The 25,189-nt window shown below is 41.0% G+C and overlaps 78 non-coding genes across 78 annotated transcripts; 39 read left to right on the forward strand and 39 right to left on the reverse strand.

Annotated features, from left to right (window-relative positions):
* The first annotated feature begins 27 nt into the window (after window positions 1-27).
* On the forward strand, window positions 28-99 carry Trnad-guc (transfer RNA aspartic acid (anticodon GUC)). Its single transcript has one exon. It is a non-coding gene; the product is annotated as a tRNA-Asp (tRNA).
* Window positions 100-336: 237 nt separating this feature from the next.
* Trnar-acg (transfer RNA arginine (anticodon ACG)) lies at window positions 337-409 on the reverse strand. Its single transcript has one exon. It is a non-coding gene; the product is annotated as a tRNA-Arg (tRNA).
* A 264-nt stretch (window positions 410-673) lies between these two features.
* Window positions 674-745, forward strand: Trnad-guc (transfer RNA aspartic acid (anticodon GUC)). Its single transcript has one exon. It is a non-coding gene; the product is annotated as a tRNA-Asp (tRNA).
* Window positions 746-982: 237 nt separating this feature from the next.
* Window positions 983-1,055, reverse strand: Trnar-acg (transfer RNA arginine (anticodon ACG)). The gene has a single exon. It is a non-coding gene; the product is annotated as a tRNA-Arg (tRNA).
* A 264-nt stretch (window positions 1,056-1,319) lies between these two features.
* Trnad-guc (transfer RNA aspartic acid (anticodon GUC)) lies at window positions 1,320-1,391 on the forward strand. Its single transcript has one exon. It is a non-coding gene; the product is annotated as a tRNA-Asp (tRNA).
* A 237-nt stretch (window positions 1,392-1,628) lies between these two features.
* On the reverse strand, window positions 1,629-1,701 carry Trnar-acg (transfer RNA arginine (anticodon ACG)). The gene has a single exon. It is a non-coding gene; the product is annotated as a tRNA-Arg (tRNA).
* Window positions 1,702-1,965: 264 nt separating this feature from the next.
* Trnad-guc (transfer RNA aspartic acid (anticodon GUC)) lies at window positions 1,966-2,037 on the forward strand. The gene has a single exon. It is a non-coding gene; the product is annotated as a tRNA-Asp (tRNA).
* Window positions 2,038-2,274: 237 nt separating this feature from the next.
* On the reverse strand, window positions 2,275-2,347 carry Trnar-acg (transfer RNA arginine (anticodon ACG)). The gene has a single exon. It is a non-coding gene; the product is annotated as a tRNA-Arg (tRNA).
* Window positions 2,348-2,611: 264 nt separating this feature from the next.
* On the forward strand, window positions 2,612-2,683 carry Trnad-guc (transfer RNA aspartic acid (anticodon GUC)). The gene has a single exon. It is a non-coding gene; the product is annotated as a tRNA-Asp (tRNA).
* Window positions 2,684-2,920: 237 nt separating this feature from the next.
* Trnar-acg (transfer RNA arginine (anticodon ACG)) lies at window positions 2,921-2,993 on the reverse strand. The gene has a single exon. It is a non-coding gene; the product is annotated as a tRNA-Arg (tRNA).
* Window positions 2,994-3,257: 264 nt separating this feature from the next.
* Window positions 3,258-3,329, forward strand: Trnad-guc (transfer RNA aspartic acid (anticodon GUC)). Its single transcript has one exon. It is a non-coding gene; the product is annotated as a tRNA-Asp (tRNA).
* A 237-nt stretch (window positions 3,330-3,566) lies between these two features.
* Trnar-acg (transfer RNA arginine (anticodon ACG)) lies at window positions 3,567-3,639 on the reverse strand. Its single transcript has one exon. It is a non-coding gene; the product is annotated as a tRNA-Arg (tRNA).
* Window positions 3,640-3,903: 264 nt separating this feature from the next.
* On the forward strand, window positions 3,904-3,975 carry Trnad-guc (transfer RNA aspartic acid (anticodon GUC)). The gene has a single exon. It is a non-coding gene; the product is annotated as a tRNA-Asp (tRNA).
* Window positions 3,976-4,212: 237 nt separating this feature from the next.
* On the reverse strand, window positions 4,213-4,285 carry Trnar-acg (transfer RNA arginine (anticodon ACG)). Its single transcript has one exon. It is a non-coding gene; the product is annotated as a tRNA-Arg (tRNA).
* A 264-nt stretch (window positions 4,286-4,549) lies between these two features.
* Window positions 4,550-4,621, forward strand: Trnad-guc (transfer RNA aspartic acid (anticodon GUC)). The gene has a single exon. It is a non-coding gene; the product is annotated as a tRNA-Asp (tRNA).
* Window positions 4,622-4,858: 237 nt separating this feature from the next.
* On the reverse strand, window positions 4,859-4,931 carry Trnar-acg (transfer RNA arginine (anticodon ACG)). The gene has a single exon. It is a non-coding gene; the product is annotated as a tRNA-Arg (tRNA).
* Window positions 4,932-5,195: 264 nt separating this feature from the next.
* Window positions 5,196-5,267, forward strand: Trnad-guc (transfer RNA aspartic acid (anticodon GUC)). The gene has a single exon. It is a non-coding gene; the product is annotated as a tRNA-Asp (tRNA).
* Window positions 5,268-5,504: 237 nt separating this feature from the next.
* On the reverse strand, window positions 5,505-5,577 carry Trnar-acg (transfer RNA arginine (anticodon ACG)). The gene has a single exon. It is a non-coding gene; the product is annotated as a tRNA-Arg (tRNA).
* A 264-nt stretch (window positions 5,578-5,841) lies between these two features.
* Window positions 5,842-5,913, forward strand: Trnad-guc (transfer RNA aspartic acid (anticodon GUC)). Its single transcript has one exon. It is a non-coding gene; the product is annotated as a tRNA-Asp (tRNA).
* Window positions 5,914-6,150: 237 nt separating this feature from the next.
* Trnar-acg (transfer RNA arginine (anticodon ACG)) lies at window positions 6,151-6,223 on the reverse strand. The gene has a single exon. It is a non-coding gene; the product is annotated as a tRNA-Arg (tRNA).
* A 264-nt stretch (window positions 6,224-6,487) lies between these two features.
* Window positions 6,488-6,559, forward strand: Trnad-guc (transfer RNA aspartic acid (anticodon GUC)). The gene has a single exon. It is a non-coding gene; the product is annotated as a tRNA-Asp (tRNA).
* A 237-nt stretch (window positions 6,560-6,796) lies between these two features.
* Window positions 6,797-6,869, reverse strand: Trnar-acg (transfer RNA arginine (anticodon ACG)). Its single transcript has one exon. It is a non-coding gene; the product is annotated as a tRNA-Arg (tRNA).
* Window positions 6,870-7,133: 264 nt separating this feature from the next.
* Trnad-guc (transfer RNA aspartic acid (anticodon GUC)) lies at window positions 7,134-7,205 on the forward strand. Its single transcript has one exon. It is a non-coding gene; the product is annotated as a tRNA-Asp (tRNA).
* A 237-nt stretch (window positions 7,206-7,442) lies between these two features.
* On the reverse strand, window positions 7,443-7,515 carry Trnar-acg (transfer RNA arginine (anticodon ACG)). The gene has a single exon. It is a non-coding gene; the product is annotated as a tRNA-Arg (tRNA).
* A 264-nt stretch (window positions 7,516-7,779) lies between these two features.
* Window positions 7,780-7,851, forward strand: Trnad-guc (transfer RNA aspartic acid (anticodon GUC)). Its single transcript has one exon. It is a non-coding gene; the product is annotated as a tRNA-Asp (tRNA).
* Window positions 7,852-8,088: 237 nt separating this feature from the next.
* Trnar-acg (transfer RNA arginine (anticodon ACG)) lies at window positions 8,089-8,161 on the reverse strand. Its single transcript has one exon. It is a non-coding gene; the product is annotated as a tRNA-Arg (tRNA).
* Window positions 8,162-8,425: 264 nt separating this feature from the next.
* Window positions 8,426-8,497, forward strand: Trnad-guc (transfer RNA aspartic acid (anticodon GUC)). The gene has a single exon. It is a non-coding gene; the product is annotated as a tRNA-Asp (tRNA).
* Window positions 8,498-8,734: 237 nt separating this feature from the next.
* Window positions 8,735-8,807, reverse strand: Trnar-acg (transfer RNA arginine (anticodon ACG)). Its single transcript has one exon. It is a non-coding gene; the product is annotated as a tRNA-Arg (tRNA).
* A 264-nt stretch (window positions 8,808-9,071) lies between these two features.
* Trnad-guc (transfer RNA aspartic acid (anticodon GUC)) lies at window positions 9,072-9,143 on the forward strand. The gene has a single exon. It is a non-coding gene; the product is annotated as a tRNA-Asp (tRNA).
* Window positions 9,144-9,380: 237 nt separating this feature from the next.
* Trnar-acg (transfer RNA arginine (anticodon ACG)) lies at window positions 9,381-9,453 on the reverse strand. Its single transcript has one exon. It is a non-coding gene; the product is annotated as a tRNA-Arg (tRNA).
* Window positions 9,454-9,717: 264 nt separating this feature from the next.
* On the forward strand, window positions 9,718-9,789 carry Trnad-guc (transfer RNA aspartic acid (anticodon GUC)). Its single transcript has one exon. It is a non-coding gene; the product is annotated as a tRNA-Asp (tRNA).
* Window positions 9,790-10,026: 237 nt separating this feature from the next.
* On the reverse strand, window positions 10,027-10,099 carry Trnar-acg (transfer RNA arginine (anticodon ACG)). The gene has a single exon. It is a non-coding gene; the product is annotated as a tRNA-Arg (tRNA).
* Window positions 10,100-10,363: 264 nt separating this feature from the next.
* On the forward strand, window positions 10,364-10,435 carry Trnad-guc (transfer RNA aspartic acid (anticodon GUC)). Its single transcript has one exon. It is a non-coding gene; the product is annotated as a tRNA-Asp (tRNA).
* Window positions 10,436-10,672: 237 nt separating this feature from the next.
* On the reverse strand, window positions 10,673-10,745 carry Trnar-acg (transfer RNA arginine (anticodon ACG)). Its single transcript has one exon. It is a non-coding gene; the product is annotated as a tRNA-Arg (tRNA).
* Window positions 10,746-11,009: 264 nt separating this feature from the next.
* Trnad-guc (transfer RNA aspartic acid (anticodon GUC)) lies at window positions 11,010-11,081 on the forward strand. The gene has a single exon. It is a non-coding gene; the product is annotated as a tRNA-Asp (tRNA).
* A 237-nt stretch (window positions 11,082-11,318) lies between these two features.
* Window positions 11,319-11,391, reverse strand: Trnar-acg (transfer RNA arginine (anticodon ACG)). The gene has a single exon. It is a non-coding gene; the product is annotated as a tRNA-Arg (tRNA).
* Window positions 11,392-11,655: 264 nt separating this feature from the next.
* Trnad-guc (transfer RNA aspartic acid (anticodon GUC)) lies at window positions 11,656-11,727 on the forward strand. The gene has a single exon. It is a non-coding gene; the product is annotated as a tRNA-Asp (tRNA).
* Window positions 11,728-11,964: 237 nt separating this feature from the next.
* Window positions 11,965-12,037, reverse strand: Trnar-acg (transfer RNA arginine (anticodon ACG)). Its single transcript has one exon. It is a non-coding gene; the product is annotated as a tRNA-Arg (tRNA).
* Window positions 12,038-12,301: 264 nt separating this feature from the next.
* Trnad-guc (transfer RNA aspartic acid (anticodon GUC)) lies at window positions 12,302-12,373 on the forward strand. Its single transcript has one exon. It is a non-coding gene; the product is annotated as a tRNA-Asp (tRNA).
* Window positions 12,374-12,610: 237 nt separating this feature from the next.
* Trnar-acg (transfer RNA arginine (anticodon ACG)) lies at window positions 12,611-12,683 on the reverse strand. Its single transcript has one exon. It is a non-coding gene; the product is annotated as a tRNA-Arg (tRNA).
* Window positions 12,684-12,947: 264 nt separating this feature from the next.
* Trnad-guc (transfer RNA aspartic acid (anticodon GUC)) lies at window positions 12,948-13,019 on the forward strand. The gene has a single exon. It is a non-coding gene; the product is annotated as a tRNA-Asp (tRNA).
* A 237-nt stretch (window positions 13,020-13,256) lies between these two features.
* Trnar-acg (transfer RNA arginine (anticodon ACG)) lies at window positions 13,257-13,329 on the reverse strand. The gene has a single exon. It is a non-coding gene; the product is annotated as a tRNA-Arg (tRNA).
* Window positions 13,330-13,593: 264 nt separating this feature from the next.
* Window positions 13,594-13,665, forward strand: Trnad-guc (transfer RNA aspartic acid (anticodon GUC)). Its single transcript has one exon. It is a non-coding gene; the product is annotated as a tRNA-Asp (tRNA).
* A 237-nt stretch (window positions 13,666-13,902) lies between these two features.
* On the reverse strand, window positions 13,903-13,975 carry Trnar-acg (transfer RNA arginine (anticodon ACG)). Its single transcript has one exon. It is a non-coding gene; the product is annotated as a tRNA-Arg (tRNA).
* A 264-nt stretch (window positions 13,976-14,239) lies between these two features.
* On the forward strand, window positions 14,240-14,311 carry Trnad-guc (transfer RNA aspartic acid (anticodon GUC)). The gene has a single exon. It is a non-coding gene; the product is annotated as a tRNA-Asp (tRNA).
* A 237-nt stretch (window positions 14,312-14,548) lies between these two features.
* On the reverse strand, window positions 14,549-14,621 carry Trnar-acg (transfer RNA arginine (anticodon ACG)). The gene has a single exon. It is a non-coding gene; the product is annotated as a tRNA-Arg (tRNA).
* A 264-nt stretch (window positions 14,622-14,885) lies between these two features.
* Trnad-guc (transfer RNA aspartic acid (anticodon GUC)) lies at window positions 14,886-14,957 on the forward strand. Its single transcript has one exon. It is a non-coding gene; the product is annotated as a tRNA-Asp (tRNA).
* Window positions 14,958-15,194: 237 nt separating this feature from the next.
* Trnar-acg (transfer RNA arginine (anticodon ACG)) lies at window positions 15,195-15,267 on the reverse strand. The gene has a single exon. It is a non-coding gene; the product is annotated as a tRNA-Arg (tRNA).
* A 264-nt stretch (window positions 15,268-15,531) lies between these two features.
* On the forward strand, window positions 15,532-15,603 carry Trnad-guc (transfer RNA aspartic acid (anticodon GUC)). Its single transcript has one exon. It is a non-coding gene; the product is annotated as a tRNA-Asp (tRNA).
* Window positions 15,604-15,840: 237 nt separating this feature from the next.
* Trnar-acg (transfer RNA arginine (anticodon ACG)) lies at window positions 15,841-15,913 on the reverse strand. Its single transcript has one exon. It is a non-coding gene; the product is annotated as a tRNA-Arg (tRNA).
* A 264-nt stretch (window positions 15,914-16,177) lies between these two features.
* Trnad-guc (transfer RNA aspartic acid (anticodon GUC)) lies at window positions 16,178-16,249 on the forward strand. The gene has a single exon. It is a non-coding gene; the product is annotated as a tRNA-Asp (tRNA).
* A 237-nt stretch (window positions 16,250-16,486) lies between these two features.
* On the reverse strand, window positions 16,487-16,559 carry Trnar-acg (transfer RNA arginine (anticodon ACG)). Its single transcript has one exon. It is a non-coding gene; the product is annotated as a tRNA-Arg (tRNA).
* A 264-nt stretch (window positions 16,560-16,823) lies between these two features.
* On the forward strand, window positions 16,824-16,895 carry Trnad-guc (transfer RNA aspartic acid (anticodon GUC)). The gene has a single exon. It is a non-coding gene; the product is annotated as a tRNA-Asp (tRNA).
* A 237-nt stretch (window positions 16,896-17,132) lies between these two features.
* On the reverse strand, window positions 17,133-17,205 carry Trnar-acg (transfer RNA arginine (anticodon ACG)). The gene has a single exon. It is a non-coding gene; the product is annotated as a tRNA-Arg (tRNA).
* Window positions 17,206-17,469: 264 nt separating this feature from the next.
* On the forward strand, window positions 17,470-17,541 carry Trnad-guc (transfer RNA aspartic acid (anticodon GUC)). The gene has a single exon. It is a non-coding gene; the product is annotated as a tRNA-Asp (tRNA).
* Window positions 17,542-17,778: 237 nt separating this feature from the next.
* Trnar-acg (transfer RNA arginine (anticodon ACG)) lies at window positions 17,779-17,851 on the reverse strand. Its single transcript has one exon. It is a non-coding gene; the product is annotated as a tRNA-Arg (tRNA).
* Window positions 17,852-18,115: 264 nt separating this feature from the next.
* Window positions 18,116-18,187, forward strand: Trnad-guc (transfer RNA aspartic acid (anticodon GUC)). The gene has a single exon. It is a non-coding gene; the product is annotated as a tRNA-Asp (tRNA).
* Window positions 18,188-18,424: 237 nt separating this feature from the next.
* On the reverse strand, window positions 18,425-18,497 carry Trnar-acg (transfer RNA arginine (anticodon ACG)). The gene has a single exon. It is a non-coding gene; the product is annotated as a tRNA-Arg (tRNA).
* Window positions 18,498-18,761: 264 nt separating this feature from the next.
* On the forward strand, window positions 18,762-18,833 carry Trnad-guc (transfer RNA aspartic acid (anticodon GUC)). The gene has a single exon. It is a non-coding gene; the product is annotated as a tRNA-Asp (tRNA).
* Window positions 18,834-19,070: 237 nt separating this feature from the next.
* Window positions 19,071-19,143, reverse strand: Trnar-acg (transfer RNA arginine (anticodon ACG)). Its single transcript has one exon. It is a non-coding gene; the product is annotated as a tRNA-Arg (tRNA).
* A 264-nt stretch (window positions 19,144-19,407) lies between these two features.
* Trnad-guc (transfer RNA aspartic acid (anticodon GUC)) lies at window positions 19,408-19,479 on the forward strand. The gene has a single exon. It is a non-coding gene; the product is annotated as a tRNA-Asp (tRNA).
* A 237-nt stretch (window positions 19,480-19,716) lies between these two features.
* Trnar-acg (transfer RNA arginine (anticodon ACG)) lies at window positions 19,717-19,789 on the reverse strand. Its single transcript has one exon. It is a non-coding gene; the product is annotated as a tRNA-Arg (tRNA).
* A 264-nt stretch (window positions 19,790-20,053) lies between these two features.
* Trnad-guc (transfer RNA aspartic acid (anticodon GUC)) lies at window positions 20,054-20,125 on the forward strand. The gene has a single exon. It is a non-coding gene; the product is annotated as a tRNA-Asp (tRNA).
* Window positions 20,126-20,362: 237 nt separating this feature from the next.
* Trnar-acg (transfer RNA arginine (anticodon ACG)) lies at window positions 20,363-20,435 on the reverse strand. Its single transcript has one exon. It is a non-coding gene; the product is annotated as a tRNA-Arg (tRNA).
* A 264-nt stretch (window positions 20,436-20,699) lies between these two features.
* On the forward strand, window positions 20,700-20,771 carry Trnad-guc (transfer RNA aspartic acid (anticodon GUC)). Its single transcript has one exon. It is a non-coding gene; the product is annotated as a tRNA-Asp (tRNA).
* Window positions 20,772-21,008: 237 nt separating this feature from the next.
* Window positions 21,009-21,081, reverse strand: Trnar-acg (transfer RNA arginine (anticodon ACG)). Its single transcript has one exon. It is a non-coding gene; the product is annotated as a tRNA-Arg (tRNA).
* A 264-nt stretch (window positions 21,082-21,345) lies between these two features.
* On the forward strand, window positions 21,346-21,417 carry Trnad-guc (transfer RNA aspartic acid (anticodon GUC)). The gene has a single exon. It is a non-coding gene; the product is annotated as a tRNA-Asp (tRNA).
* Window positions 21,418-21,654: 237 nt separating this feature from the next.
* Window positions 21,655-21,727, reverse strand: Trnar-acg (transfer RNA arginine (anticodon ACG)). Its single transcript has one exon. It is a non-coding gene; the product is annotated as a tRNA-Arg (tRNA).
* Window positions 21,728-21,991: 264 nt separating this feature from the next.
* On the forward strand, window positions 21,992-22,063 carry Trnad-guc (transfer RNA aspartic acid (anticodon GUC)). The gene has a single exon. It is a non-coding gene; the product is annotated as a tRNA-Asp (tRNA).
* Window positions 22,064-22,300: 237 nt separating this feature from the next.
* On the reverse strand, window positions 22,301-22,373 carry Trnar-acg (transfer RNA arginine (anticodon ACG)). Its single transcript has one exon. It is a non-coding gene; the product is annotated as a tRNA-Arg (tRNA).
* Window positions 22,374-22,637: 264 nt separating this feature from the next.
* Trnad-guc (transfer RNA aspartic acid (anticodon GUC)) lies at window positions 22,638-22,709 on the forward strand. The gene has a single exon. It is a non-coding gene; the product is annotated as a tRNA-Asp (tRNA).
* Window positions 22,710-22,946: 237 nt separating this feature from the next.
* Window positions 22,947-23,019, reverse strand: Trnar-acg (transfer RNA arginine (anticodon ACG)). Its single transcript has one exon. It is a non-coding gene; the product is annotated as a tRNA-Arg (tRNA).
* A 264-nt stretch (window positions 23,020-23,283) lies between these two features.
* Trnad-guc (transfer RNA aspartic acid (anticodon GUC)) lies at window positions 23,284-23,355 on the forward strand. The gene has a single exon. It is a non-coding gene; the product is annotated as a tRNA-Asp (tRNA).
* Window positions 23,356-23,592: 237 nt separating this feature from the next.
* On the reverse strand, window positions 23,593-23,665 carry Trnar-acg (transfer RNA arginine (anticodon ACG)). The gene has a single exon. It is a non-coding gene; the product is annotated as a tRNA-Arg (tRNA).
* Window positions 23,666-23,929: 264 nt separating this feature from the next.
* Window positions 23,930-24,001, forward strand: Trnad-guc (transfer RNA aspartic acid (anticodon GUC)). Its single transcript has one exon. It is a non-coding gene; the product is annotated as a tRNA-Asp (tRNA).
* Window positions 24,002-24,238: 237 nt separating this feature from the next.
* On the reverse strand, window positions 24,239-24,311 carry Trnar-acg (transfer RNA arginine (anticodon ACG)). Its single transcript has one exon. It is a non-coding gene; the product is annotated as a tRNA-Arg (tRNA).
* Window positions 24,312-24,575: 264 nt separating this feature from the next.
* Trnad-guc (transfer RNA aspartic acid (anticodon GUC)) lies at window positions 24,576-24,647 on the forward strand. Its single transcript has one exon. It is a non-coding gene; the product is annotated as a tRNA-Asp (tRNA).
* A 237-nt stretch (window positions 24,648-24,884) lies between these two features.
* Window positions 24,885-24,957, reverse strand: Trnar-acg (transfer RNA arginine (anticodon ACG)). Its single transcript has one exon. It is a non-coding gene; the product is annotated as a tRNA-Arg (tRNA).
* Window positions 24,958-25,189: the final 232 nt, after the last annotated feature.

The following is a 25,189-nucleotide window of genomic DNA, read 5'->3' on the forward strand; positions in this document are numbered from 1 at the left end:
GTTAAAATTTGTGCTCTCACCTTCAAGTCCTCGGTAGTATAGTGGTTAGTATCCCCGCCTGTCACGCGGGAGACCGGGGTTCGATTCCCCGCCGGGGAGGACATTATTTTTGTTATATCCTTCTAACATGTGGAATGTAAAGGTTGGCATGCAGCCACAACATATATGTGCTAATAAAAGATTCCACCAAAACCCCATCAATGAGTTCAAAACTGTTTCTGACGTTTGGATGCTCTATAATCTGGCCAGACATTTCTTTTAAATGTAACTTCTAACTGTCCACTATATATACGTGTTTCAAAAGGGTGTGTTAAAAAGCATTGACAAAAAACTATCCGAGCTTGCCAGGATTCGAACCTGGAATCTTCTGATCCGTAGTCAGACGCGTTATCCGTTGCGCCACAAGCCCTTAGACGCTGGTGTTCCTATTTTACTCTTTATACCTTAGTTTGACTCTTCGAATTGTCTTCAATGATATCTCGCATAGCCTTGTCCATCGTAGATGCATAACTCCCAGAATCAAACTTTTTCTGCAAATAACACTCCTATTCGTTATGATGCAAACTTATTTCTCTCAGTTGAGGGAAGCGGGAAAAGTAGCTTTTCTGGCTTTTGTGTTGGTAATTTCTAAAGTTTAGCTTTATCTGTTAAAATTTGTGCTCTCACCTTCAAGTCCTCGGTAGTATAGTGGTTAGTATCCCCGCCTGTCACGCGGGAGACCGGGGTTCGATTCCCCGCCGGGGAGGACATTATTTTTGTTATATCCTTCTAACATGTGGAATGTAAAGGTTGGCATGCAGCCACAACATATATGTGCTAATAAAAGATTCCACCAAAACCCCATCAATGAGTTCAAAACTGTTTCTGACGTTTGGATGCTCTATAATCTGGCCAGACATTTCTTTTAAATGTAACTTCTAACTGTCCACTATATATACGTGTTTCAAAAGGGTGTGTTAAAAAGCATTGACAAAAAACTATCCGAGCTTGCCAGGATTCGAACCTGGAATCTTCTGATCCGTAGTCAGACGCGTTATCCGTTGCGCCACAAGCCCTTAGACGCTGGTGTTCCTATTTTACTCTTTATACCTTAGTTTGACTCTTCGAATTGTCTTCAATGATATCTCGCATAGCCTTGTCCATCGTAGATGCATAACTCCCAGAATCAAACTTTTTCTGCAAATAACACTCCTATTCGTTATGATGCAAACTTATTTCTCTCAGTTGAGGGAAGCGGGAAAAGTAGCTTTTCTGGCTTTTGTGTTGGTAATTTCTAAAGTTTAGCTTTATCTGTTAAAATTTGTGCTCTCACCTTCAAGTCCTCGGTAGTATAGTGGTTAGTATCCCCGCCTGTCACGCGGGAGACCGGGGTTCGATTCCCCGCCGGGGAGGACATTATTTTTGTTATATCCTTCTAACATGTGGAATGTAAAGGTTGGCATGCAGTCACAACATATATGTGCTAATAAAAGATTCCACCAAAACCCCATCAATGAGTTCAAAACTGTTTCTGACGTTTGGATGCTCTATAATCTGGCCAGACATTTCTTTTAAATGTAACTTCTAACTGTCCACTATATATACGTGTTTCAAAAGGGTGTGTTAAAAAGCATTGACAAAAAACTATCCGAGCTTGCCAGGATTCGAACCTGGAATCTTCTGATCCGTAGTCAGACGCGTTATCCGTTGCGCCACAAGCCCTTAGACGCTGGTGTTCCTATTTTACTCTTTATACCTTAGTTTGACTCTTCGAATTGTCTTCAATGATATCTCGCATAGCCTTGTCCATCGTAGATGCATAACTCCCAGAATCAAACTTTTTCTGCAAATAACACTCCTATTCGTTATGATGCAAACTTATTTCTCTCAGTTGAGGGAAGCGGGAAAAGTAGCTTTTCTGGCTTTTGTGTTGGTAATTTCTAAAGTTTAGCTTTATCTGTTAAAATTTGTGCTCTCACCTTCAAGTCCTCGGTAGTATAGTGGTTAGTATCCCCGCCTGTCACGCGGGAGACCGGGGTTCGATTCCCCGCCGGGGAGGACATTATTTTTGTTATATCCTTCTAACATGTGGAATGTAAAGGTTGGCATGCAGTCACAACATATATGTGCTAATAAAAGATTCCACCAAAACCCCATCAATGAGTTCAAAACTGTTTCTGACGTTTGGATGCTCTATAATCTGGCCAGACATTTCTTTTAAATGTAACTTCTAACTGTCCACTATATATACGTGTTTCAAAAGGGTGTGTTAAAAAGCATTGACAAAAAACTATCCGAGCTTGCCAGGATTCGAACCTGGAATCTTCTGATCCGTAGTCAGACGCGTTATCCGTTGCGCCACAAGCCCTTAGACGCTGGTGTTCCTATTTTACTCTTTATACCTTAGTTTGACTCTTCGAATTGTCTTCAATGATATCTCGCATAGCCTTGTCCATCGTAGATGCATAACTCCCAGAATCAAACTTTTTCTGCAAATAACACTCCTATTCGTTATGATGCAAACTTATTTCTCTCAGTTGAGGGAAGCGGGAAAAGTAGCTTTTCTGGCTTTTGTGTTGGTAATTTCTAAAGTTTAGCTTTATCTGTTAAAATTTGTGCTCTCACCTTCAAGTCCTCGGTAGTATAGTGGTTAGTATCCCCGCCTGTCACGCGGGAGACCGGGGTTCGATTCCCCGCCGGGGAGGACATTATTTTTGTTATATCCTTCTAACATGTGGAATGTAAAGGTTGGCATGCAGCCACAACATATATGTGCTAATAAAAGATTCCACCAAAACCCCATCAATGAGTTCAAAACTGTTTCTGACGTTTGGATGCTCTATAATCTGGCCAGACATTTCTTTTAAATGTAACTTCTAACTGTCCACTATATATACGTGTTTCAAAAGGGTGTGTTAAAAAGCATTGACAAAAAACTATCCGAGCTTGCCAGGATTCGAACCTGGAATCTTCTGATCCGTAGTCAGACGCGTTATCCGTTGCGCCACAAGCCCTTAGACGCTGGTGTTCCTATTTTACTCTTTATACCTTAGTTTGACTCTTCGAATTGTCTTCAATGATATCTCGCATAGCCTTGTCCATCGTAGATGCATAACTCCCAGAATCAAACTTTTTCTGCAAATAACACTCCTATTCGTTATGATGCAAACTTATTTCTCTCAGTTGAGGGAAGCGGGAAAAGTAGCTTTTCTGGCTTTTGTGTTGGTAATTTCTAAAGTTTAGCTTTATCTGTTAAAATTTGTGCTCTCACCTTCAAGTCCTCGGTAGTATAGTGGTTAGTATCCCCGCCTGTCACGCGGGAGACCGGGGTTCGATTCCCCGCCGGGGAGGACATTATTTTTGTTATATCCTTCTAACATGTGGAATGTAAAGGTTGGCATGCAGCCACAACATATATGTGCTAATAAAAGATTCCACCAAAACCCCATCAATGAGTTCAAAACTGTTTCTGACGTTTGGATGCTCTATAATCTGGCCAGACATTTCTTTTAAATGTAACTTCTAACTGTCCACTATATATACGTGTTTCAAAAGGGTGTGTTAAAAAGCATTGACAAAAAACTATCCGAGCTTGCCAGGATTCGAACCTGGAATCTTCTGATCCGTAGTCAGACGCGTTATCCGTTGCGCCACAAGCCCTTAGACGCTGGTGTTCCTATTTTACTCTTTATACCTTAGTTTGACTCTTCGAATTGTCTTCAATGATATCTCGCATAGCCTTGTCCATCGTAGATGCATAACTCCCAGAATCAAACTTTTTCTGCAAATAACACTCCTATTCGTTATGATGCAAACTTATTTCTCTCAGTTGAGGGAAGCGGGAAAAGTAGCTTTTCTGGCTTTTGTGTTGGTAATTTCTAAAGTTTAGCTTTATCTGTTAAAATTTGTGCTCTCACCTTCAAGTCCTCGGTAGTATAGTGGTTAGTATCCCCGCCTGTCACGCGGGAGACCGGGGTTCGATTCCCCGCCGGGGAGGACATTATTTTTGTTATATCCTTCTAACATGTGGAATGTAAAGGTTGGCATGCAGTCACAACATATATGTGCTAATAAAAGATTCCACCAAAACCCCATCAATGAGTTCAAAACTGTTTCTGACGTTTGGATGCTCTATAATCTGGCCAGACATTTCTTTTAAATGTAACTTCTAACTGTCCACTATATATACGTGTTTCAAAAGGGTGTGTTAAAAAGCATTGACAAAAAACTATCCGAGCTTGCCAGGATTCGAACCTGGAATCTTCTGATCCGTAGTCAGACGCGTTATCCGTTGCGCCACAAGCCCTTAGACGCTGGTGTTCCTATTTTACTCTTTATACCTTAGTTTGACTCTTCGAATTGTCTTCAATGATATCTCGCATAGCCTTGTCCATCGTAGATGCATAACTCCCAGAATCAAACTTTTTCTGCAAATAACACTCCTATTCGTTATGATGCAAACTTATTTCTCTCAGTTGAGGGAAGCGGGAAAAGTAGCTTTTCTGGCTTTTGTGTTGGTAATTTCTAAAGTTTAGCTTTATCTGTTAAAATTTGTGCTCTCACCTTCAAGTCCTCGGTAGTATAGTGGTTAGTATCCCCGCCTGTCACGCGGGAGACCGGGGTTCGATTCCCCGCCGGGGAGGACATTATTTTTGTTATATCCTTCTAACATGTGGAATGTAAAGGTTGGCATGCAGTCACAACATATATGTGCTAATAAAAGATTCCACCAAAACCCCATCAATGAGTTCAAAACTGTTTCTGACGTTTGGATGCTCTATAATCTGGCCAGACATTTCTTTTAAATGTAACTTCTAACTGTCCACTATATATACGTGTTTCAAAAGGGTGTGTTAAAAAGCATTGACAAAAAACTATCCGAGCTTGCCAGGATTCGAACCTGGAATCTTCTGATCCGTAGTCAGACGCGTTATCCGTTGCGCCACAAGCCCTTAGACGCTGGTGTTCCTATTTTACTCTTTATACCTTAGTTTGACTCTTCGAATTGTCTTCAATGATATCTCGCATAGCCTTGTCCATCGTAGATGCATAACTCCCAGAATCAAACTTTTTCTGCAAATAACACTCCTATTCGTTATGATGCAAACTTATTTCTCTCAGTTGAGGGAAGCGGGAAAAGTAGCTTTTCTGGCTTTTGTGTTGGTAATTTCTAAAGTTTAGCTTTATCTGTTAAAATTTGTGCTCTCACCTTCAAGTCCTCGGTAGTATAGTGGTTAGTATCCCCGCCTGTCACGCGGGAGACCGGGGTTCGATTCCCCGCCGGGGAGGACATTATTTTTGTTATATCCTTCTAACATGTGGAATGTAAAGGTTGGCATGCAGCCACAACATATATGTGCTAATAAAAGATTCCACCAAAACCCCATCAATGAGTTCAAAACTGTTTCTGACGTTTGGATGCTCTATAATCTGGCCAGACATTTCTTTTAAATGTAACTTCTAACTGTCCACTATATATACGTGTTTCAAAAGGGTGTGTTAAAAAGCATTGACAAAAAACTATCCGAGCTTGCCAGGATTCGAACCTGGAATCTTCTGATCCGTAGTCAGACGCGTTATCCGTTGCGCCACAAGCCCTTAGACGCTGGTGTTCCTATTTTACTCTTTATACCTTAGTTTGACTCTTCGAATTGTCTTCAATGATATCTCGCATAGCCTTGTCCATCGTAGATGCATAACTCCCAGAATCAAACTTTTTCTGCAAATAACACTCCTATTCGTTATGATGCAAACTTATTTCTCTCAGTTGAGGGAAGCGGGAAAAGTAGCTTTTCTGGCTTTTGTGTTGGTAATTTCTAAAGTTTAGCTTTATCTGTTAAAATTTGTGCTCTCACCTTCAAGTCCTCGGTAGTATAGTGGTTAGTATCCCCGCCTGTCACGCGGGAGACCGGGGTTCGATTCCCCGCCGGGGAGGACATTATTTTTGTTATATCCTTCTAACATGTGGAATGTAAAGGTTGGCATGCAGCCACAACATATATGTGCTAATAAAAGATTCCACCAAAACCCCATCAATGAGTTCAAAACTGTTTCTGACGTTTGGATGCTCTATAATCTGGCCAGACATTTCTTTTAAATGTAACTTCTAACTGTCCACTATATATACGTGTTTCAAAAGGGTGTGTTAAAAAGCATTGACAAAAAACTATCCGAGCTTGCCAGGATTCGAACCTGGAATCTTCTGATCCGTAGTCAGACGCGTTATCCGTTGCGCCACAAGCCCTTAGACGCTGGTGTTCCTATTTTACTCTTTATACCTTAGTTTGACTCTTCGAATTGTCTTCAATGATATCTCGCATAGCCTTGTCCATCGTAGATGCATAACTCCCAGAATCAAACTTTTTCTGCAAATAACACTCCTATTCGTTATGATGCAAACTTATTTCTCTCAGTTGAGGGAAGCGGGAAAAGTAGCTTTTCTGGCTTTTGTGTTGGTAATTTCTAAAGTTTAGCTTTATCTGTTAAAATTTGTGCTCTCACCTTCAAGTCCTCGGTAGTATAGTGGTTAGTATCCCCGCCTGTCACGCGGGAGACCGGGGTTCGATTCCCCGCCGGGGAGGACATTATTTTTGTTATATCCTTCTAACATGTGGAATGTAAAGGTTGGCATGCAGCCACAACATATATGTGCTAATAAAAGATTCCACCAAAACCCCATCAATGAGTTCAAAACTGTTTCTGACGTTTGGATGCTCTATAATCTGGCCAGACATTTCTTTTAAATGTAACTTCTAACTGTCCACTATATATACGTGTTTCAAAAGGGTGTGTTAAAAAGCATTGACAAAAAACTATCCGAGCTTGCCAGGATTCGAACCTGGAATCTTCTGATCCGTAGTCAGACGCGTTATCCGTTGCGCCACAAGCCCTTAGACGCTGGTGTTCCTATTTTACTCTTTATACCTTAGTTTGACTCTTCGAATTGTCTTCAATGATATCTCGCATAGCCTTGTCCATCGTAGATGCATAACTCCCAGAATCAAACTTTTTCTGCAAATAACACTCCTATTCGTTATGATGCAAACTTATTTCTCTCAGTTGAGGGAAGCGGGAAAAGTAGCTTTTCTGGCTTTTGTGTTGGTAATTTCTAAAGTTTAGCTTTATCTGTTAAAATTTGTGCTCTCACCTTCAAGTCCTCGGTAGTATAGTGGTTAGTATCCCCGCCTGTCACGCGGGAGACCGGGGTTCGATTCCCCGCCGGGGAGGACATTATTTTTGTTATATCCTTCTAACATGTGGAATGTAAAGGTTGGCATGCAGTCACAACATATATGTGCTAATAAAAGATTCCACCAAAACCCCATCAATGAGTTCAAAACTGTTTCTGACGTTTGGATGCTCTATAATCTGGCCAGACATTTCTTTTAAATGTAACTTCTAACTGTCCACTATATATACGTGTTTCAAAAGGGTGTGTTAAAAAGCATTGACAAAAAACTATCCGAGCTTGCCAGGATTCGAACCTGGAATCTTCTGATCCGTAGTCAGACGCGTTATCCGTTGCGCCACAAGCCCTTAGACGCTGGTGTTCCTATTTTACTCTTTATACCTTAGTTTGACTCTTCGAATTGTCTTCAATGATATCTCGCATAGCCTTGTCCATCGTAGATGCATAACTCCCAGAATCAAACTTTTTCTGCAAATAACACTCCTATTCGTTATGATGCAAACTTATTTCTCTCAGTTGAGGGAAGCTGGAAAAGTAGCTTTTCTGGCTTTTGTGTTGGTAATTTCTAAAGTTTAGCTTTATCTGTTAAAATTTGTGCTCTCACCTTCAAGTCCTCGGTAGTATAGTGGTTAGTATCCCCGCCTGTCACGCGGGAGACCGGGGTTCGATTCCCCGCCGGGGAGGACATTATTTTTGTTATATCCTTCTAACATGTGGAATGTAAAGGTTGGCATGCAGCCACAACATATATGTGCTAATAAAAGATTCCACCAAAACCCCATCAATGAGTTCAAAACTGTTTCTGACGTTTGGATGCTCTATAATCTGGCCAGACATTTCTTTTAAATGTAACTTCTAACTGTCCACTATATATACGTGTTTCAAAAGGGTGTGTTAAAAAGCATTGACAAAAAACTATCCGAGCTTGCCAGGATTCGAACCTGGAATCTTTTGATCCGTAGTCAGACGCGTTATCCGTTGCGCCACAAGCCCTTAGACGCTGGTGTTCCTATTTTACTCTTTATACCTTAGTTTGACTCTTCGAATTGTCTTCAATGATATCTCGCATAGCCTTGTCCATCGTAGATGCATAACTCCCAGAATCAAACTTTTTCTGCAAATAACACTCCTATTCGTTATGATGCAAACTTATTTCTCTCAGTTGAGGGAAGCGGGAAAAGTAGCTTTTCTGGCTTTTGTGTTGGTAATTTCTAAAGTTTAGCTTTATCTGTTAAAATTTGTGCTCTCACCTTCAAGTCCTCGGTAGTATAGTGGTTAGTATCCCCGCCTGTCACGCGGGAGACCGGGGTTCGATTCCCCGCCGGGGAGGACATTATTTTTGTTATATCCTTCTAACATGTGGAATGTAAAGGTTGGCATGCAGCCACAACATATATGTGCTAATAAAAGATTCCACCAAAACCCCATCAATGAGTTCAAAACTGTTTCTGACGTTTGGATGCTCTATAATCTGGCCAGACATTTCTTTTAAATGTAACTTCTAACTGTCCACTATATATACGTGTTTCAAAAGGGTGTGTTAAAAAGCATTGACAAAAAACTATCCGAGCTTGCCAGGATTCGAACCTGGAATCTTCTGATCCGTAGTCAGACGCGTTATCCGTTGCGCCACAAGCCCTTAGACGCTGGTGTTCCTATTTTACTCTTTATACCTTAGTTTGACTCTTCGAATTGTCTTCAATGATATCTCGCATAGCCTTGTCCATCGTAGATGCATAACTCCCAGAATCAAACTTTTTCTGCAAATAACACTCCTATTCGTTATGATGCAAACTTATTTCTCTCAGTTGAGGGAAGCGGGAAAAGTAGCTTTTCTGGCTTTTGTGTTGGTAATTTCTAAAGTTTAGCTTTATCTGTTAAAATTTGTGCTCTCACCTTCAAGTCCTCGGTAGTATAGTGGTTAGTATCCCCGCCTGTCACGCGGGAGACCGGGGTTCGATTCCCCGCCGGGGAGGACATTATTTTTGTTATATCCTTCTAACATGTGGAATGTAAAGGTTGGCATGCAGCCACAACATATATGTGCTAATAAAAGATTCCACCAAAACCCCATCAATGAGTTCAAAACTGTTTCTGACGTTTGGATGCTCTATAATCTGGCCAGACATTTCTTTTAAATGTAACTTCTAACTGTCCACTATATATACGTGTTTCAAAAGGGTGTGTTAAAAAGCATTGACAAAAAACTATCCGAGCTTGCCAGGATTCGAACCTGGAATCTTCTGATCCGTAGTCAGACGCGTTATCCGTTGCGCCACAAGCCCTTAGACGCTGGTGTTCCTATTTTACTCTTTATACCTTAGTTTGACTCTTCGAATTGTCTTCAATGATATCTCGCATAGCCTTGTCCATCGTAGATGCATAACTCCCAGAATCAAACTTTTTCTGCAAATAACACTCCTATTCGTTATGATGCAAACTTATTTCTCTCAGTTGAGGGAAGCGGGAAAAGTAGCTTTTCTGGCTTTTGTGTTGGTAATTTCTAAAGTTTAGCTTTATCTGTTAAAATTTGTGCTCTCACCTTCAAGTCCTCGGTAGTATAGTGGTTAGTATCCCCGCCTGTCACGCGGGAGACCGGGGTTCGATTCCCCGCCGGGGAGGACATTATTTTTGTTATATCCTTCTAACATGTGGAATGTAAAGGTTGGCATGCAGCCACAACATATATGTGCTAATAAAAGATTCCACCAAAACCCCATCAATGAGTTCAAAACTGTTTCTGACGTTTGGATGCTCTATAATCTGGCCAGACATTTCTTTTAAATGTAACTTCTAACTGTCCACTATATATACGTGTTTCAAAAGGGTGTGTTAAAAAGCATTGACAAAAAACTATCCGAGCTTGCCAGGATTCGAACCTGGAATCTTCTGATCCGTAGTCAGACGCGTTATCCGTTGCGCCACAAGCCCTTAGACGCTGGTGTTCCTATTTTACTCTTTATACCTTAGTTTGACTCTTCGAATTGTCTTCAATGATATCTCGCATAGCCTTGTCCATCGTAGATGCATAACTCCCAGAATCAAACTTTTTCTGCAAATAACACTCCTATTCGTTATGATGCAAACTTATTTCTCTCAGTTGAGGGAAGCGGGAAAAGTAGCTTTTCTGGCTTTTGTGTTGGTAATTTCTAAAGTTTAGCTTTATCTGTTAAAATTTGTGCTCTCACCTTCAAGTCCTCGGTAGTATAGTGGTTAGTATCCCCGCCTGTCACGCGGGAGACCGGGGTTCGATTCCCCGCCGGGGAGGACATTATTTTTGTTATATCCTTCTAACATGTGGAATGTAAAGGTTGGCATGCAGCCACAACATATATGTGCTAATAAAAGATTCCACCAAAACCCCATCAATGAGTTCAAAACTGTTTCTGACGTTTGGATGCTCTATAATCTGGCCAGACATTTCTTTTAAATGTAACTTCTAACTGTCCACTATATATACGTGTTTCAAAAGGGTGTGTTAAAAAGCATTGACAAAAAACTATCCGAGCTTGCCAGGATTCGAACCTGGAATCTTCTGATCCGTAGTCAGACGCGTTATCCGTTGCGCCACAAGCCCTTAGACGCTGGTGTTCCTATTTTACTCTTTATACCTTAGTTTGACTCTTCGAATTGTCTTCAATGATATCTCGCATAGCCTTGTCCATCGTAGATGCATAACTCCCAGAATCAAACTTTTTCTGCAAATAACACTCCTATTCGTTATGATGCAAACTTATTTCTCTCAGTTGAGGGAAGCGGGAAAAGTAGCTTTTCTGGCTTTTGTGTTGGTAATTTCTAAAGTTTAGCTTTATCTGTTAAAATTTGTGCTCTCACCTTCAAGTCCTCGGTAGTATAGTGGTTAGTATCCCCGCCTGTCACGCGGGAGACCGGGGTTCGATTCCCCGCCGGGGAGGACATTATTTTTGTTATATCCTTCTAACATGTGGAATGTAAAGGTTGGCATGCAGCCACAACATATATGTGCTAATAAAAGATTCCACCAAAACCCCATCAATGAGTTCAAAACTGTTTCTGACGTTTGGATGCTCTATAATCTGGCCAGACATTTCTTTTAAATGTAACTTCTAACTGTCCACTATATATACGTGTTTCAAAAGGGTGTGTTAAAAAGCATTGACAAAAAACTATCCGAGCTTGCCAGGATTCGAACCTGGAATCTTCTGATCCGTAGTCAGACGCGTTATCCGTTGCGCCACAAGCCCTTAGACGCTGGTGTTCCTATTTTACTCTTTATACCTTAGTTTGACTCTTCGAATTGTCTTCAATGATATCTCGCATAGCCTTGTCCATCGTAGATGCATAACTCCCAGAATCAAACTTTTTCTGCAAATAACACTCCTATTCGTTATGATGCAAACTTATTTCTCTCAGTTGAGGGAAGCGGGAAAAGTAGCTTTTCTGGCTTTTGTGTTGGTAATTTCTAAAGTTTAGCTTTATCTGTTAAAATTTGTGCTCTCACCTTCAAGTCCTCGGTAGTATAGTGGTTAGTATCCCCGCCTGTCACGCGGGAGACCGGGGTTCGATTCCCCGCCGGGGAGGACATTATTTTTGTTATATCCTTCTAACATGTGGAATGTAAAGGTTGGCATGCAGCCACAACATATATGTGCTAATAAAAGATTCCACCAAAACCCCATCAATGAGTTCAAAACTGTTTCTGACGTTTGGATGCTCTATAATCTGGCCAGACATTTCTTTTAAATGTAACTTCTAACTGTCCACTATATATACGTGTTTCAAAAGGGTGTGTTAAAAAGCATTGACAAAAAACTATCCGAGCTTGCCAGGATTCGAACCTGGAATCTTCTGATCCGTAGTCAGACGCGTTATCCGTTGCGCCACAAGCCCTTAGACGCTGGTGTTCCTATTTTACTCTTTATACCTTAGTTTGACTCTTCGAATTGTCTTCAATGATATCTCGCATAGCCTTGTCCATCGTAGATGCATAACTCCCAGAATCAAACTTTTTCTGCAAATAACACTCCTATTCGTTATGATGCAAACTTATTTCTCTCAGTTGAGGGAAGCGGGAAAAGTAGCTTTTCTGGCTTTTGTGTTGGTAATTTCTAAAGTTTAGCTTTATCTGTTAAAATTTGTGCTCTCACCTTCAAGTCCTCGGTAGTATAGTGGTTAGTATCCCCGCCTGTCACGCGGGAGACCGGGGTTCGATTCCCCGCCGGGGAGGACATTATTTTTGTTATATCCTTCTAACATGTGGAATGTAAAGGTTGGCATGCAGCCACAACATATATGTGCTAATAAAAGATTCCACCAAAACCCCATCAATGAGTTCAAAACTGTTTCTGACGTTTGGATGCTCTATAATCTGGCCAGACATTTCTTTTAAATGTAACTTCTAACTGTCCACTATATATACGTGTTTCAAAAGGGTGTGTTAAAAAGCATTGACAAAAAACTATCCGAGCTTGCCAGGATTCGAACCTGGAATCTTCTGATCCGTAGTCAGACGCGTTATCCGTTGCGCCACAAGCCCTTAGACGCTGGTGTTCCTATTTTACTCTTTATACCTTAGTTTGACTCTTCGAATTGTCTTCAATGATATCTCGCATAGCCTTGTCCATCGTAGATGCATAACTCCCAGAATCAAACTTTTTCTGCAAATAACACTCCTATTCGTTATGATGCAAACTTATTTCTCTCAGTTGAGGGAAGCGGGAAAAGTAGCTTTTCTGGCTTTTGTGTTGGTAATTTCTAAAGTTTAGCTTTATCTGTTAAAATTTGTGCTCTCACCTTCAAGTCCTCGGTAGTATAGTGGTTAGTATCCCCGCCTGTCACGCGGGAGACCGGGGTTCGATTCCCCGCCGGGGAGGACATTATTTTTGTTATATCCTTCTAACATGTGGAATGTAAAGGTTGGCATGCAGCCACAACATATATGTGCTAATAAAAGATTCCACCAAAACCCCATCAATGAGTTCAAAACTGTTTCTGACGTTTGGATGCTCTATAATCTGGCCAGACATTTCTTTTAAATGTAACTTCTAACTGTCCACTATATATACGTGTTTCAAAAGGGTGTGTTAAAAAGCATTGACAAAAAACTATCCGAGCTTGCCAGGATTCGAACCTGGAATCTTCTGATCCGTAGTCAGACGCGTTATCCGTTGCGCCACAAGCCCTTAGACGCTGGTGTTCCTATTTTACTCTTTATACCTTAGTTTGACTCTTCGAATTGTCTTCAATGATATCTCGCATAGCCTTGTCCATCGTAGATGCATAACTCCCAGAATCAAACTTTTTCTGCAAATAACACTCCTATTCGTTATGATGCAAACTTATTTCTCTCAGTTGAGGGAAGCGGGAAAAGTAGCTTTTCTGGCTTTTGTGTTGGTAATTTCTAAAGTTTAGCTTTATCTGTTAAAATTTGTGCTCTCACCTTCAAGTCCTCGGTAGTATAGTGGTTAGTATCCCCGCCTGTCACGCGGGAGACCGGGGTTCGATTCCCCGCCGGGGAGGACATTATTTTTGTTATATCCTTCTAACATGTGGAATGTAAAGGTTGGCATGCAGCCACAACATATATGTGCTAATAAAAGATTCCACCAAAACCCCATCAATGAGTTCAAAACTGTTTCTGACGTTTGGATGCTCTATAATCTGGCCAGACATTTCTTTTAAATGTAACTTCTAACTGTCCACTATATATACGTGTTTCAAAAGGGTGTGTTAAAAAGCATTGACAAAAAACTATCCGAGCTTGCCAGGATTCGAACCTGGAATCTTCTGATCCGTAGTCAGACGCGTTATCCGTTGCGCCACAAGCCCTTAGACGCTGGTGTTCCTATTTTACTCTTTATACCTTAGTTTGACTCTTCGAATTGTCTTCAATGATATCTCGCATAGCCTTGTCCATCGTAGATGCATAACTCCCAGAATCAAACTTTTTCTGCAAATAACACTCCTATTCGTTATGATGCAAACTTATTTCTCTCAGTTGAGGGAAGCGGGAAAAGTAGCTTTTCTGGCTTTTGTGTTGGTAATTTCTAAAGTTTAGCTTTATCTGTTAAAATTTGTGCTCTCACCTTCAAGTCCTCGGTAGTATAGTGGTTAGTATCCCCGCCTGTCACGCGGGAGACCGGGGTTCGATTCCCCGCCGGGGAGGACATTATTTTTGTTATATCCTTCTAACATGTGGAATGTAAAGGTTGGCATGCAGCCACAACATATATGTGCTAATAAAAGATTCCACCAAAACCCCATCAAGGAGTTCAAAACTGTTTCTGACGTTTGGATGCTCTATAATCTGGCCAGACATTTCTTTTAAATGTAACTTCTAACTGTCCACTATATATACGTGTTTCAAAAGGGTGTGTTAAAAAGCATTGACAAAAAACTATCCGAGCTTGCCAGGATTCGAACCTGGAATCTTCTGATCCGTAGTCAGACGCGTTATCCGTTGCGCCACAAGCCCTTAGACGCTGGTGTTCCTATTTTACTCTTTATACCTTAGTTTGACTCTTCGAATTGTCTTCAATGATATCTCGCATAGCCTTGTCCATCGTAGATGCATAACTCCCAGAATCAAACTTTTTCTGCAAATAACACTCCTATTCGTTATGATGCAAACTTATTTCTCTCAGTTGAGGGAAGCGGGAAAAGTAGCTTTTCTGGCTTTTGTGTTGGTAATTTCTAAAGTTTAGCTTTATCTGTTAAAATTTGTGCTCTCACCTTCAAGTCCTCGGTAGTATAGTGGTTAGTATCCCCGCCTGTCACGCGGGAGACCGGGGTTCGATTCCCCGCCGGGGAGGACATTATTTTTGTTATATCCTTCTAACATGTGGAATGTAAAGGTTGGCATGCAGCCACAACATATATGTGCTAATAAAAGATTCCACCAAAACCCCATCAAGGAGTTCAAAACTGTTTCTGACGTTTGGATGCTCTATAATCTGGCCAGACATTTCTTTTAAATGTAACTTCTAACTGTCCACTATATATACGTGTTTCAAAAGGGTGTGTTAAAAAGCATTGACAAAAAACTATCCGAGCTTGCCAGGATTCGAACCTGGAATCTTCTGATCCGTAGTCAGACGCGTTATCCGTTGCGCCACAAGCCCTTAGACGCTGGTGTTCCTATTTTACTCTTTATACCTTAGTTTGACTCTTCGAATTGTCTTCAATGATATCTCGCATAGCCTTGTCCATCGTAGATGCATAACTCCCAGAATCAAACTTTTTCTGCAAATAACACTCCTATTCGTTATGATGCAAACTTATTTCTCTCAGTTGAGGGAAGCGGGAAAAGTAGCTTTTCTGGCTTTTGTGTTGGTAATTTCTAAAGTTTAGCTTTATCTGTTAAAATTTGTGCTCTCACCTTCAAGTCCTCGGTAGTATAGTGGTTAGTATCCCCGCCTGTCACGCGGGAGACCGGGGTTCGATTCCCCGCCGGGGAGGACATTATTTTTGTTATATCCTTCTAACATGTGGAATGTAAAGGTTGGCATGCAGCCACAACATATATGTGCTAATAAAAGATTCCACCAAAACCCCATCAATGAGTTCAAAACTGTTTCTGACGTTTGGATGCTCTATAATCTGGCCAGACATTTCTTTTAAATGTAACTTCTAACTGTCCACTATATATACGTGTTTCAAAAGGGTGTGTTAAAAAGCATTGACAAAAAACTATCCGAGCTTGCCAGGATTCGAACCTGGAATCTTCTGATCCGTAGTCAGACGCGTTATCCGTTGCGCCACAAGCCCTTAGACGCTGCTGTTCCTATTTTACTCTTTATACCTTAGTTTGACTCTTCGAATTGTCTTCAATGATATCTCGCATAGCCTTGTCCATCGTAGATGCATAACTCCCAGAATCAAACTTTTTCTGCAAATAACACTCCTATTCGTTATGATGCAAACTTATTTCTCTCAGTTGAGGGAAGCGGGAAAAGTAGCTTTTCTGGCTTTTGTGTTGGTAATTTCTAAAGTTTAGCTTTATCTGTTAAAATTTGTGCACTCACCTTCAAGTCCTCGGTAGTATAGTGGTTAGTATCCCCGCCTGTCACGCGGGAGACCGGGGTTCGATTCCCCGCCGGGGAGGACATTATTTTTGTTATATCCTTCTAACATGTGGAATGTAAAGGTTGGCATGCAGCCACAACATATATGTGCTAATAAAAGATTCCACCAAAACCCCATCAATGAGTTCAAAACTGTTTCTGACGTTTGGATGCTCTATAATCTGGCCAGACATTTCTTTTAAATGTAACTTCTAACTGTCCACTATATATACGTGTTTCAAAAGGGTGTGTTAAAAAGCATTGACAAAAAACTATCCGAGCTTGCCAGGATTCGAACCTGGAATCTTCTGATCCGTAGTCAGACGCGTTATCCGTTGCGCCACAAGCCCTTAGACGCTGGTGTTCCTATTTTACTCTTTATACCTTAGTTTGACTCTTCGAATTGTCTTCAATGATATCTCGCATAGCCTTGTCCATCGTAGATGCATAACTCCCAGAATCAAACTTTTTCTGCAAATAACACTCCTATTCGTTATGATGCAAACTTATTTCTCTCAGTTGAGGGAAGCGGGAAAAGTAGCTTTTCTGGCTTTTGTGTTGGTAATTTCTAAAGTTTAGCTTTATCTGTTAAAATTTGTGCTCTCACCTTCAAGTCCTCGGTAGTATAGTGGTTAGTATCCCCGCCTGTCACGCGGGAGACCGGGGTTCGATTCCCCGCCGGGGAGGACATTATTTTTGTTATATCCTTCTAACATGTGGAATGTAAAGGTTGGCATGCAGTCACAACATATATGTGCTAATAAAAGATTCCACCAAAACCCCATCAATGAGTTCAAAACTGTTTCTGACGTTTGGATGCTCTATAATCTGGCCAGACATTTCTTTTAAATGTAACTTCTAACTGTCCACTATATATACGTGTTTCAAAAGGGTGTGTTAAAAAGCATTGACAAAAAACTATCCGAGCTTGCCAGGATTCGAACCTGGAATCTTCTGATCCGTAGTCAGACGCGTTATCCGTTGCGCCACAAGCCCTTAGACGCTGGTGTTCCTATTTTACTCTTTATACCTTAGTTTGACTCTTCGAATTGTCTTCAATGATATCTCGCATAGCCTTGTCCATCGTAGATGCATAACTCCCAGAATCAAACTTTTTCTGCAAATAACACTCCTATTCGTTATGATGCAAACTTATTTCTCTCAGTTGAGGGAAGCGGGAAAAGTAGCTTTTCTGGCTTTTGTGTTGGTAATTTCTAAAGTTTAGCTTTATCTGTTAAAATTTGTGCTCTCACCTTCAAGTCCTCGGTAGTATAGTGGTTAGTATCCCCGCCTGTCACGCGGGAGACCGGGGTTCGATTCCCCGCCGGGGAGGACATTATTTTTGTTATATCCTTCTAACATGTGGAATGTAAAGGTTGGCATGCAGCCACAACATATATGTGCTAATAAAAGATTCCACCAAAACCCCATCAATGAGTTCAAAACTGTTTCTGACGTTTGGATGCTCTATAATCTGGCCAGACATTTCTTTTAAATGTAACTTCTAACTGTCCACTATATATACGTGTTTCAAAAGGGTGTGTTAAAAAGCATTGACAAAAAACTATCCGAGCTTGCCAGGATTCGAACCTGGAATCTTCTGATCCGTAGTCAGACGCGTTATCCGTTGCGCCACAAGCCCTTAGACGCTGGTGTTCCTATTTTACTCTTTATACCTTAGTTTGACTCTTCGAATTGTCTTCAATGATATCTCGCATAGCCTTGTCCATCGTAGATGCATAACTCCCAGAATCAAACTTTTTCTGCAAATAACACTCCTATTCGTTATGATGCAAACTTATTTCTCTCAGTTGAGGGAAGCGGGAAAAGTAGCTTTTCTGGCTTTTGTGTTGGTAATTTCTAAAGTTTAGCTTTATCTGTTAAAATTTGTGCTCTCACCTTCAAGTCCTCGGTAGTATAGTGGTTAGTATCCCCGCCTGTCACGCGGGAGACCGGGGTTCGATTCCCCGCCGGGGAGGACATTATTTTTGTTATATCCTTCTAACATGTGGAATGTAAAGGTTGGCATGCAGCCACAACATATATGTGCTAATAAAAGATTCCACCAAAACCCCATCAATGAGTTCAAAACTGTTTCTGACGTTTGGATGCTCTATAATCTGGCCAGACATTTCTTTTAAATGTAACTTCTAACTGTCCACTATATATACGTGTTTCAAAAGGGTGTGTTAAAAAGCATTGACAAAAAACTATCCGAGCTTGCCAGGATTCGAACCTGGAATCTTCTGATCCGTAGTCAGACGCGTTATCCGTTGCGCCACAAGCCCTTAGACGCTGGTGTTCCTATTTTACTCTTTATACCTTAGTTTGACTCTTCGAATTGTCTTCAATGATATCTCGCATAGCCTTGTCCATCGTAGATGCATAACTCCCAGAATCAAACTTTTTCTGCAAATAACACTCCTATTCGTTATGATGCAAACTTATTTCTCTCAGTTGAGGGAAGCGGGAAAAGTAGCTTTTCTGGCTTTTGTGTTGGTAATTTCTAAAGTTTAGCTTTATCTGTTAAAATTTGTGCTCTCACCTTCAAGTCCTCGGTAGTATAGTGGTTAGTATCCCCGCCTGTCACGCGGGAGACCGGGGTTCGATTCCCCGCCGGGGAGGACATTATTTTTGTTATATCCTTCTAACATGTGGAATGTAAAGGTTGGCATGCAGCCACAACATATATGTGCTAATAAAAGATTCCACCAAAACCCCATCAATGAGTTCAAAACTGTTTCTGACGTTTGGATGCTCTATAATCTGGCCAGACATTTCTTTTAAATGTAACTTCTAACTGTCCACTATATATACGTGTTTCAAAAGGGTGTGTTAAAAAGCATTGACAAAAAACTATCCGAGCTTGCCAGGATTCGAACCTGGAATCTTCTGATCCGTAGTCAGACGCGTTATCCGTTGCGCCACAAGCCCTTAGACGCTGGTGTTCCTATTTTACTCTTTATACCTTAGTTTGACTCTTCGAATTGTCTTCAATGATATCTCGCATAGCCTTGTCCATCGTAGATGCATAACTCCCAGAATCAAACTTTTTCTGCAAATAACACTCCTATTCGTTATGATGCAAACTTATTTCTCTCAGTTGAGGGAAGCGGGAAAAGTAGCTTTTCTGGCTTTTGTGTTGGTAATTTCTAAAGTTTAGCTTTATCTGTTAAAATTTGTGCTCTCACCTTCAAGTCCTCGGTAGTATAGTGGTTAGTATCCCCGCCTGTCACGCGGGAGACCGGGGTTCGATTCCCCGCCGGGGAGGACATTATTTTTGTTATATCCTTCTAACATGTGGAATGTAAAGGTTGGCATGCAGCCACAACATATATGTGCTAATAAAAGATTCCACCAAAACCCCATCAATGAGTTCAAAACTGTTTCTGACGTTTGGATGCTCTATAATCTGGCCAGACATTTCTTTTAAATGTAACTTCTAACTGTCCACTATATATACGTGTTTCAAAAGGGTGTGTTAAAAAGCATTGACAAAAAACTATCCGAGCTTGCCAGGATTCGAACCTGGAATCTTCTGATCCGTAGTCAGACGCGTTATCCGTTGCGCCACAAGCCCTTAGACGCTGGTGTTCCTATTTTACTCTTTATACCTTAGTTTGACTCTTCGAATTGTCTTCAATGATATCTCGCATAGCCTTGTCCATCGTAGATGCATAACTCCCAGAATCAAACTTTTTCTGCAAATAACACTCCTATTCGTTATGATGCAAACTTATTTCTCTCAGTTGAGGGAAGCGGGAAAAGTAGCTTTTCTGGCTTTTGTGTTGGTAATTTCTAAAGTTTAGCTTTATCTGTTAAAATTTGTGCTCTCACCTTCAAGTCCTCGGTAGTATAGTGGTTAGTATCCCCGCCTGTCACGCGGGAGACCGGGGTTCGATTCCCCGCCGGGGAGGACATTATTTTTGTTATATCCTTCTAACATGTGGAATGTAAAGGTTGGCATGCAGCCACAACATATATGTGCTAATAAAAGATTCCACCAAAACCCCATCAATGAGTTCAAAACTGTTTCTGACGTTTGGATGCTCTATAATCTGGCCAGACATTTCTTTTAAATGTAACTTCTAACTGTCCACTATATATACGTGTTTCAAAAGGGTGTGTTAAAAAGCATTGACAAAAAACTATCCGAGCTTGCCAGGATTCGAACCTGGAATCTTCTGATCCGTAGTCAGACGCGTTATCCGTTGCGCCACAAGCCCTTAGACGCTGGTGTTCCTATTTTACTCTTTATACCTTAGTTTGACTCTTCGAATTGTCTTCAATGATATCTCGCATAGCCTTGTCCATCGTAGATGCATAACTCCCAGAATCAAACTTTTTCTGCAAATAACACTCCTATTCGTTATGATGCAAACTTATTTCTCTCAGTTGAGGGAAGCGGGAAAAGTAGCTTTTCTGGCTTTTGTGTTGGTAATTTCTAAAGTTTAGCTTTATCTGTTAAAATTTGTGCTCTCACCTTCAAGTCCTCGGTAGTATAGTGGTTAGTATCCCCGCCTGTCACGCGGGAGACCGGGGTTCGATTCCCCGCCGGGGAGGACATTATTTTTGTTATATCCTTCTAACATGTGGAATGTAAAGGTTGGCATGCAGTCACAACATATATGTGCTAATAAAAGATTCCACCCAAACCCCATCAATGAGTTCAAAACTGTTTCTGACGTTTGGATGCTCTATAATCTGGCCAGACATTTCTTTTAAATGTAACTTCTAACTGTCCACTATATATACGTGTTTCAAAAGGGTGTGTTAAAAAGCATTGACAAAAAACTATCCGAGCTTGCCAGGATTCGAACCTGGAATCTTCTGATCCGTAGTCAGACGCGTTATCCGTTGCGCCACAAGCCCTTAGACGCTGGTGTTCCTATTTTACTCTTTATACCTTAGTTTGACTCTTCGAATTGTCTTCAATGATATCTCGCATAGCCTTGTCCATCGTAGATGCATAACTCCCAGAATCAAACTTTTTCTGCAAATAACACTCCTATTCGTTATGATGCAAACTTATTTCTCTCAGTTGAGGGAAGCGGGAAAAGTAGCTTTTCTGGCTTTTGTGTTGGTAATTTCTAAAGTTTAGCTTTATCTGTTAAAATTTGTGCTCTCACCTTCAAGTCCTCGGTAGTATAGTGGTTAGTATCCCCGCCTGTCACGCGGGAGACCGGGGTTCGATTCCCCGCCGGGGAGGACATTATTTTTGTTATATCCTTCTAACATGTGGAATGTAAAGGTTGGCATGCAGCCACAACATATATGTGCTAATAAAAGATTCCACCCAAACCCCATCAATGAGTTCAAAACTGTTTCTGACGTTTGGATGCTCTATAATCTGGCCAGACATTTCTTTTAAATGTAACTTCTAACTGTCCACTATATATACGTGTTTCAAAAGGGTGTGTTAAAAAGCATTGACAAAAAACTATCCGAGCTTGCCAGGATTCGAACCTGGAATCTTCTGATCCGTAGTCAGACGCGTTATCCGTTGCGCCACAAGCCCTTAGACGCTGGTGTTCCTATTTTACTCTTTATACCTTAGTTTGACTCTTCGAATTGTCTTCAATGATATCTCGCATAGCCTTGTCCATCGTAGATGCATAACTCCCAGAATCAAACTTTTTCTGCAAATAACACTCCTATTCGTTATGATGCAAACTTATTTCTCTCAGTTGAGGGAAGCGGGAAAAGTAGCTTTTCTGGCTTTTGTGTTGGTAATTTCTAAAGTTTAGCTTTATCTGTTAAAATTTGTGCTCTCACCTTCAAGTCCTCGGTAGTATAGTGGTTAGTATCCCCGCCTGTCACGCGGGAGACCGGGGTTCGATTCCCCGCCGGGGAGGACATTATTTTTGTTATATCCTTCTAACATGTGGAATGTAAAGGTTGGCATGCAGTCACAACATATATGTGCTAATAAAAGATTCCACACAAACCCCATCAATGAGTTCAAAACTGTTTCTGACGTTTGGATGCTCTATAATCTGGCCAGACATTTCTTTTAAATGTAACTTCTAACTGTCCACTATATATACGTGTTTCAAAAGGGTGTGTTAAAAAGCATTGACAAAAAACTATCCGAGCTTGCCAGGATTCGAACCTGGAATCTTCTGATCCGTAGTCAGACGCGTTATCCGTTGCGCCACAAGCCCTTAGACGCTGGTGTTCCTATTTTACTCTTTATACCTTAGTTTGACTCTTCGAATTGTCTTCAATGATATCTCGCATAGCCTTGTCCATCGTAGATGCATAACTCCCAGAATCAAACTTTTTCTGCAAATAACACTCCTATTCGTTATGATGCAAACTTATTTCTCTCAGTTGAGGGAAGCGGGAAAAGTAGCTTTTCTGGCTTTTGTGTTGGTAATTTCTAAAGTTTAGCTTTATCTGTTAAAATTTGTGCTCTCACCTTCAAGTCCTCGGTAGTATAGTGGTTAGTATCCCCGCCTGTCACGCGGGAGACCGGGGTTCGATTCCCCGCCGGGGAGGACATTATTTTTGTTATATCCTTCTAACATGTGGAATGTAAAGGTTGGCATGCAGTCACAACATATATGTGCTAATAAAAGATTCCACACAAACCCCATCAATGAGTTCAAAACTGTTTCTGACGTTTGGATGCTCTATAATCTGGCCAGACATTTCTTTTAAATGTAACTTCTAACTGTCCACTATATATACGTGTTTCAAAAGGGTGTGTTAAAAAGCATTGACAAAAAACTATCCGAGCTTGCCAGGATTCGAACCTGGAATCTTCTGATCCGTAGTCAGACGCGTTATCCGTTGCGCCACAAGCCCTTAGACGCTGGTGTTCCTATTTTACTCTTTATACCTTAGTTTGACTCTTCGAATTGTCTTCAATGATATCTCGCATAGCCTTGTCCATCGTAGATGCATAACTCCCAGAATCAAACTTTTTCTGCAAATAACACTCCTATTCGTTATGATGCAAACTTATTTCTCTCAGTTGAGGGAAGCGGGAAAAGTAGCTTTTCTGGCTTTTGTGTTGGTAATTTCTAAAGTTTAGCTTTATCTGTTAAAATTTGTGCTCTCACCTTCAAGTCCTCGGTAGTATAGTGGTTAGTATCCCCGCCTGTCACGCGGGAGACCGGGGTTCGATTCCCCGCCGGGGAGGACATTATTTTTGTTATATCCTTCTAACATGTGGAATGTAAAGGTTGGCATGCAGTCACAACATATATGTGCTAATAAAAGATTCCACCAAAACCCCATCAATGAGTTCAAAACTGTTTCTGACGTTTGGATGCTCTATAATCTGGCCAGACATTTCTTTTAAATGTAACTTCTAACTGTCCACTATATATACGTGTTTCAAAAGGGTGTGTTAAAAAGCATTGACAAAAAACTATCCGAGCTTGCCAGGATTCGAACCTGGAATCTTCTGATCCGTAGTCAGACGCGTTATCCGTTGCGCCACAAGCCCTTAGACGCTGGTGTTCCTATTTTACTCTTTATACCTTAGTTTGACTCTTCGAATTGTCTTCAATGATATCTCGCATAGCCTTGTCCATCGTAGATGCATAACTCCCAGAATCAAACTTTTTCTGCAAATAACACTCCTATTCGTTATGATGCAAACTTATTTCTCTCAGTTGAGGGAAGCGGGAAAAGTAGCTTTTCTGGCTTTTGTGTTGGTAATTTCTAAAGTTTAGCTTTATCTGTTAAAATTTGTGCTCTCACCTTCAAGTCCTCGGTAGTATAGTGGTTAGTATCCCCGCCTGTCACGCGGGAGACCGGGGTTCGATTCCCCGCCGGGGAGGACATTATTTTTGTTATATCCTTCTAACATGTGGAATGTAAAGGTTGGCATGCAGTCACAACATATATGTGCTAATAAAAGATTCCACCAAAACCCCATCAATGAGTTCAAAACTGTTTCTGACGTTTGGATGCTCTATAATCTGGCCAGACATTTCTTTTAAATGTAACTTCTAACTGTCCACTATATATACGTGTTTCAAAAGGGTGTGTTAAAAAGCATTGACAAAAAACTATCCGAGCTTGCCAGGATTCGAACCTGGAATCTTCTGATCCGTAGTCAGACGCGTTATCCGTTGCGCCACAAGCCCTTAGACGCTGGTGTTCCTATTTTACTCTTTATACCTTAGTTTGACTCTTCGAATTGTCTTCAATGATATCTCGCATAGCCTTGTCCATCGTAGATGCATAACTCCCAGAATCAAACTTTTTCTGCAAATAACACTCCTATTCGTTATGATGCAAACTTATTTCTCTCAGTTGAGGGAAGCGGGAAAAGTAGCTTTTCTGGCTTTTGTGTTGGTAATTTCTAAAGTTTAGCTTTATCTGTTAAAATTTGTGCTCTCACCTTCAAGTCCTCGGTAGTATAGTGGTTAGTATCCCCGCCTGTCACGCGGGAGACCGGGGTTCGATTCCCCGCCGGGGAGGACATTATTTTTGTTATATCCTTCTAACATGTGGAATGTAAAGGTTGGCATGCAGTCACAACATATATGTGCTAATAAAAGATTCCACCAAAACCCCATCAATGAGTTCAAAACTGTTTCTGACGTTTGGATGCTCTATAATCTGGCCAGACATTTCTTTTAAATGTAACTTCTAACTGTCCACTATATATACGTGTTTCAAAAGGGTGTGTTAAAAAGCATTGACAAAAAACTATCCGAGCTTGCCAGGATTCGAACCTGGAATCTTCTGATCCGTAGTCAGACGCGTTATCCGTTGCGCCACAAGCCCTTAGACGCTGGTGTTCCTATTTTACTCTTTATACCTTAGTTTGACTCTTCGAATTGTCTTCAATGATATCTCGCATAGCCTTGTCCATCGTAGATGCATAACTCCCAGAATCAAACTTTTTCTGCAAATAACACTCCTATTCGTTATGATGCAAACTTATTTCTCTCAGTTGAGGGAAGCGGGAAAAGTAGCTTTTCTGGCTTTTGTGTTGGTAATTTCTAAAGTTTAGCTT

This window comes from Mytilus edulis, chromosome 8 (assembly GCF_963676685.1).
Source record: "Mytilus edulis chromosome 8, xbMytEdul2.2, whole genome shotgun sequence".
NCBI lineage: Eukaryota > Metazoa > Mollusca > Bivalvia > Mytilida > Mytilidae > Mytilus > Mytilus edulis.